The sequence below is a fragment of the Gossypium hirsutum genome, chromosome A01 (genome assembly GCF_007990345.1).
Source record: "Gossypium hirsutum isolate 1008001.06 chromosome A01, Gossypium_hirsutum_v2.1, whole genome shotgun sequence".
Taxonomy (NCBI): Eukaryota; Viridiplantae; Streptophyta; class Magnoliopsida; order Malvales; family Malvaceae; genus Gossypium; species Gossypium hirsutum.
The window spans coordinates 99,371,131-99,377,224 of NC_053424.1; the positions used below are offsets into that span (position 1 = coordinate 99,371,131).

Sequence of the window (6,094 nt, forward strand, 5' to 3'; positions counted from 1 at the left end):
TGTTTACCTTAAAGGTGTCGAATTTGGGATGAATTACCTCAACTGCACCATATGGGAAAACACTGAGTACCGTAAGGGGAATTTCTTTATTAGGTTCAGAAGTGGCAATGCGAGGATCTGCTGCATCTAGTAGTACTTTGTCTCCAACCTTAAATTGATTTGGTGAGGTATTGAGCTCCTCCTAGCTCAGTTTTGGTTTATCATGTGTTCTCGATTTCTGTGTCCCCCGTTCATCTAGCTCCTCGATTTGTAGCATTCGTTCTTCATAGATAGGTCTTTTGTTGTTGTTTGAACACGAATCATATGCGTTCTTCGTAACTATTTCCTGCACAGAGGGTTTCACCACATGATCAGTACTAGTAGAATGATTTATACAACCACCTTCAATTTTTGATGTGTTACTCGAATTACGAGCTTGAATGGTGATTGTTTTGTCTCCCACACGAAGTGTGAGTTCACCTGTACCAACATCAATAATGGTTCTAGCAGTCGCTAAAAAGGGTCGTCCAAAAAATAAAGGTGCGTTAATATCCTCTTCCATGTCTAGAACAACAATGTCTACTGGGTATATAAATTTATCGATCTTAACAAGAACATCTTCAATGATACCCCTATGAAATCTAATGGTTTTATTAGCCAATTGAATGCTCATCCTAGTTTGTTTGGGTTTCCCAAAACCTAGTTGTTTAAACATTTTATAAGGCATAACATTAATGCTTGCCCCTAAGTCAGCCAATGCATTATGAACATCTAAACTACCAATTAAACAAGGAATCGTAAAACTCTTTGGATCTTTCAATTTGTTGGGTAGCTTATTCTATAGAATGGCTGAGCAAACTGCATTCAACTCCACATGCGATGCCTCATCCAACTTTTGTTTATTTGTTAAAATCTACTTTAAGAATTTGACTGCGTTTGGCATCTGTGAAAGAGCTTCAATAAACGGTAAGTTAATATATAATTTTTTTAATAATTTAAGAAATTTACCGAATTGTTCTTTTGTGTGGTCTTTCCTTGTCACGTTTAGGTATGGCACTTGAGGTTTGTTTTCTTTACTTACCAGTTTTTGGTCATTGTGGTCCACCTCACCCTTACCTTTATTTACCCCAGTTTCTTGTCTCGGTTCTGGTTCAGGTGCAACTATCCCTTCTGCATCTTGAATGGTAATTGTATTGATTTGCTCCCTTAGGTTAGATTCAGTGTTACTCACAGAATACCTTGTGGTCATTCAGAAATTAGTTTGGCGAGTTGGCCTATCTGAGTTTTGAGCCCTTGGATTGACGCTTGTTGATTATTAAGGGCTGTCTCGGTATTCTAGAAATGAGTTTCTAACATCGAGATGAATTTTGTCAACATCTCCTCAAGCTTCGGCTGCTTTTCCTACTAGTAAGGTGGTTGTTGAAAACACGAAGGATGTTGTGGCCTTTGATTTCCTTGACTGCTCCACGAGAAATTGGGATGGTTCCTCTAACCTGCATTATAAGTGTTACTATACAAGTTATTTTGGGGTCTAAAGTTATTGTTACCCATATATTGGACTTGTTCTTCCTCGATGCTAGGGTTAAAGGGTTGATATTCTATGCATGCTCCTCTTCTATTCGAATCGCACCTCATCACTGGATATACCTGAGTAGAACCACACAAACCGTCAATCTTTTTATTTAAGAGTTCTACTTAGTTAGATAGCATAGAAACAGCAACGAGGTTGAAAACATCTGCTACTTTTGCCGGCTTTGTCCTCATAACTTTCCACTGATAGTTATTCAGTGACATCTCTTCAATAAGTTCGTAAGCTGCTTCAAGTGTCTTATTACTGATAGTTCCACCCGTGGCTGCGTCAATCATTTGCCGAGTCGAGGGGTTCAGGCCATTGTGAAACATTTGGACTTGTAGCAAGAGTTGTAACCCATGGTGAGGGCATCTTTGCAAAAGGTCCTTGTATCTCTCCCATGCATCCTAGAGTGTTTCTAAATCCATTACGCAAAAGAGGAGATATCATTACGTAATTTGGCTATTTTTGTCGGCCGAAAATATTTTAAAAAATTTCGGTCATCTATTCCCAAGTTGTGATTGATCCTGGCAATGAGTTCAACCACTGTTTAGCCTTATTCCTCAATGAAAAGGGAAACAACCGAAGGCGAATGGCGTCATCAGAAACGCAATTAATTTTAAAAATGTTGCAAAACTCTAAGAAATTTGCCAAGGGAGCGTTGGGATCCTCGTCTTGCAAACCATAAAACTGAACAAACTGTTGGATCATTTGAATGGTGTTAGGTTTCAGTTCAAAATTATTTGCAGCAACAGCAGGCCTAACTATGCTCGATTCAGTTCCTGTTAAATTAGGTTTAGCATAATCATACATAGTGCGTGGAGCAGGATTCTGATTTACTGGATCAGCAGCAATCGCAGGAGGTAGCAGATTTTCTTGGTCTTCAGCCATCTCCTCAGTTGTGGTTGAAGTGTCATCCTCTTGCTCGTCCTCTGTGTATCTTAGGCCTCGCTTTCTTTCTCTTTGGTTTTTGCGAACTGTGCGGTCGATCTCACCGTCAAAAAGTAGTGGTCCTGACGGGTTTCTTCTGGTCATAAACTAGAAAAACTTGTCAAAAGAAAATAAATGAAAAACTAGAAAAGAAAATAAAAATTTAAATTGCAATAAAAGTAAATGGCTAAAGTAATAAAAATCGAGTCTTCCTGATATCCTAGTTCCCCAGCAACGGCGCCAAAAACTTGATGCGTGATATTCGTGGCATGTTTTAAAAATTTATAAATGAATCGTTCTTGAGACTAACTTATTATCACGATTAAGGCAAGTGTTGCTATCGAACAGTAGTATAGTTCAGCAAGACCGGATTGTCGAACCCAAAGGAACCACGAGTACTAGTATTTACTTTCTTTTTATTATCTAGCCTAAAAATCAAGAGGTTTCATTATCTAAACTAATTATTAAACTAAGAATGCACATAAATAAAATTTGGGAAAATACTTTTTAGAAAATTCGATTGATTAAGACAACACCTAAGGAAAAATCCACCTAGACTTCACTTGTTATTTGGCTCTTAATCAGACGACTTATTCATTTGACTTAATCTGTAGAAATACCTAAGTTCTATTATTATCTATCTCGAGACTAATAACGTCTAACCCTAGGTTGAATAATTGAAATCTCTTTCTAATTAACACCCTAGAATTACATTAACTCGATCTATGGATTCCCTTATTAGGTTTCACCCTAACCCGGTAAAATCTTGTCACCCTATCTCTAGGCGCGCAATCAACTCCGCTTAATTACGACAAATTTACTCTTAGACAGGGTCTATTCCTCCTTTGAATAAGAATGTTAACTTGAATCAATATCCTGAAATATTAAAACAAGAATTAAGAACACATAATTAAGAACAAATTAAATATTTATCATACAATTCAGATAATAATAACATGATCCATCTTAGGTTTCATTCCCCTTAGGTATTTAGGGGTTTTAGTTCATACTTATGAAGGAAAACATCTCAAAAGCCCATCTTAGTAACAGTTCATTTTTAGTTAGGGCCTTAGCCCAATACAGTAATAATATCAGTGTGGGCTTTGGCCCATTTCAGTAATAGTAGCAGTACAGATATGCAATCAAAAATCCTACCCAACCAGCCTCTACACTCTACTCCGTCCATCCCTACACTCCATTTGGGGATAAAATCAACCCACCCATCCCTACACTCCAAAATAGCACTAGTTGCGGCACTAAACAGTATATGCAACAGAGTTGCCAATATAGTACACTGCCTTCAATCATAATAGACCCATCCCCATGTAACATATCATCATATCATACATGTACGTAATATATATAAAATGGCATGCTCGATTACAGTCATACATCTTATAAGGGCATAATAGTCATTTTAGCACATAGGGGCATAACAGTCATTTTATCAATTTTGGGGTCTAGGTATACTTACCGGCCCGACAGTAGGTCCACAGTCATCTCGGGCGACCCGTGCAACCTTAATAGTCAAATAGTGAAAATTGACCCAAGGACTATATGCGGGCCCATGTGGATTGATCGCGTGATTCGTAACAAGTAATAACTATTTATAATGAAGATCAAACCTAGACTAACTATTATCGTGATGTAGGCTACTGTACCTATCGAACAGTAGTATAGTTTTAGCAATACCAGATTATCGAACCCAAAGGAACTAAAAGTACTAGTAATGACTGTCTTTTTATTATCTAGCCTAAGAAAAATGGGGTTTTGTTTTAATTAACTAATTATCTAAACTAAGAACGCATAGAGAAAAGAATTAGGGAATTGCTTTTGGGAAAATCGATTGACTTGAGACAATACTAAAGGAAAAATCCACCTAGACTTTACTTGTTATTCTGGCTCCGAATCGGACGATTTATTCATTCAACTTGTTCCGTAAAGATCCCTAAGTTTTGTTATTATCCCTATTCAAGACTAATAACGTATAATCCCTAGATTGAATAACCGAGACTTTTCTCTAATTAACACTCTAGGGTTGCATTAACTCGATCTATGGATCCCCTTATTAGGTTTCACCCTAATCCGGCAAAATCTTGTCACCCTCTTTCTAGGCGGGCAATCAACTCCACTTAATTATGATAAAGTACTCTTAGACAGGGCCTATTCCTCCTCTGAATACGAGCATGTCTTGAATCAGTATCCTGGGATATCAAAACAAGAATTAAAAACACATAATTAAGAACAAGTTAAATATTTATCATACGATTCAGAAAATAATAACAAGATTTGTCTTAGGTTTCATTTCCCTTAGGTATTTAGGGGATTTAGTTCATGACTAAATAAGAAAACATCTCAGAAGAATAAAGAATACAAAACATAAAGAAAACCCAAAACTCCTGAAAGGAAATTGAGGAGAGATCTTCATTCTTGATGATGAATCCGGCTTCTGAGATGGATCAATCGGCTTCCTTGGGGTATTTCCTTACCCCTTCTTCTCTGTCTCCTTTTTCTTCCTCCTCTAGGGTGTATTTATAGGCTTTAGAATGCCTAAAAGCCCTCAAAATTAGCCTTTTCTTAATTGGACTCAACTTGGGCTCGGCAAGGACACACCCGTGGCATACGCCCATGTTTGATTGGTTCAGGCCGTGTTTGAGCCTGCCAAATTGACACGGCCGTATGGTATGCCCGTGTGAAGAGGTCTAGGCCATGTTGATTTTGTACTTCGCCCATTTTCTCCGTTTTTGGCCCAATTCTCGTTCCTTTCACTCTCCTAAGTATAAAACATGAAATTAAAGCATTAGCAGAATCGAATTCACCAATTCTAATGGGAAATCATCCATGAAATGCATTAAATATGGGGTAAAAATATGTATCAATTACAGTTTATCATGGACCCACACGCCTATGTGGCACACATAGCCCAAAAATGACCTTGGCCGCGTGGATACACAGCTTGGCCCATTATTCTCTACACATCTATGTGATTTTCTCGTGTGGGGCCGTCTAGTCTGCGGGGCCCACATGGCCCCTTTCTGTGACAGCCTTAAAGTGACCCTAGTCGGAAAGTGGTCTCGGGACCGCTAGACCGAGTCACCAAATTATTTGAATGTGATAATTATTGCCTAAAATATGTGAATATAAATGTGTGAAAGTTTTAAGCTTCGATTTAGTTAATTGCATGTGAATTTAGTTGATAGGACTTATGTGAGAAAATTTAAAAATGTGCTAGGCAAATGCAAGTGGCCTAATAGTGCATGTAATCAAAGGGGTGGACTTGCATGTCAATTTCCCCCCCCATTTAAGTACTAGTGGCCGGCCATGACAAGGGATGATGGGAAAAACATGTCATGAAACATGTTGTGTTAATGGAAAAGTAAAATAAGAAGCATGGGCAATAAACTAATAAGAAATGGAAGGAAGAAAACAAAAAAAAAAGAAAAGAATGTGTGTGAGTGTTCCCCCCCATTGCCGTGAGTGAAGAAAAGAAAAAAAAATTGTTCATCCTTTTTCATTTCTTTTGGCCGAAAATTCTAAGGAAGAAGGAAGGAGTTCTTGCTTCATGTTTGGTTTGGAAGAGGATTAGGAGGAGGTTTGGCCATACTTGTATCTAGA

General features: G+C 37.9%; 1 non-coding gene across 1 annotated transcript; it reads left to right on the forward strand.

The window, feature by feature from the left end:
- Positions 1-1,903: 1,903 nt before the first annotated feature.
- Positions 1,904-2,009, forward strand: LOC121206792 (small nucleolar RNA R71). Its single transcript, XR_005901970.1, has one exon. It is a non-coding gene; the product is annotated as a small nucleolar RNA R71 (small nucleolar RNA).
- The last annotated feature ends 4,085 nt before the right edge of the window (positions 2,010-6,094 follow it).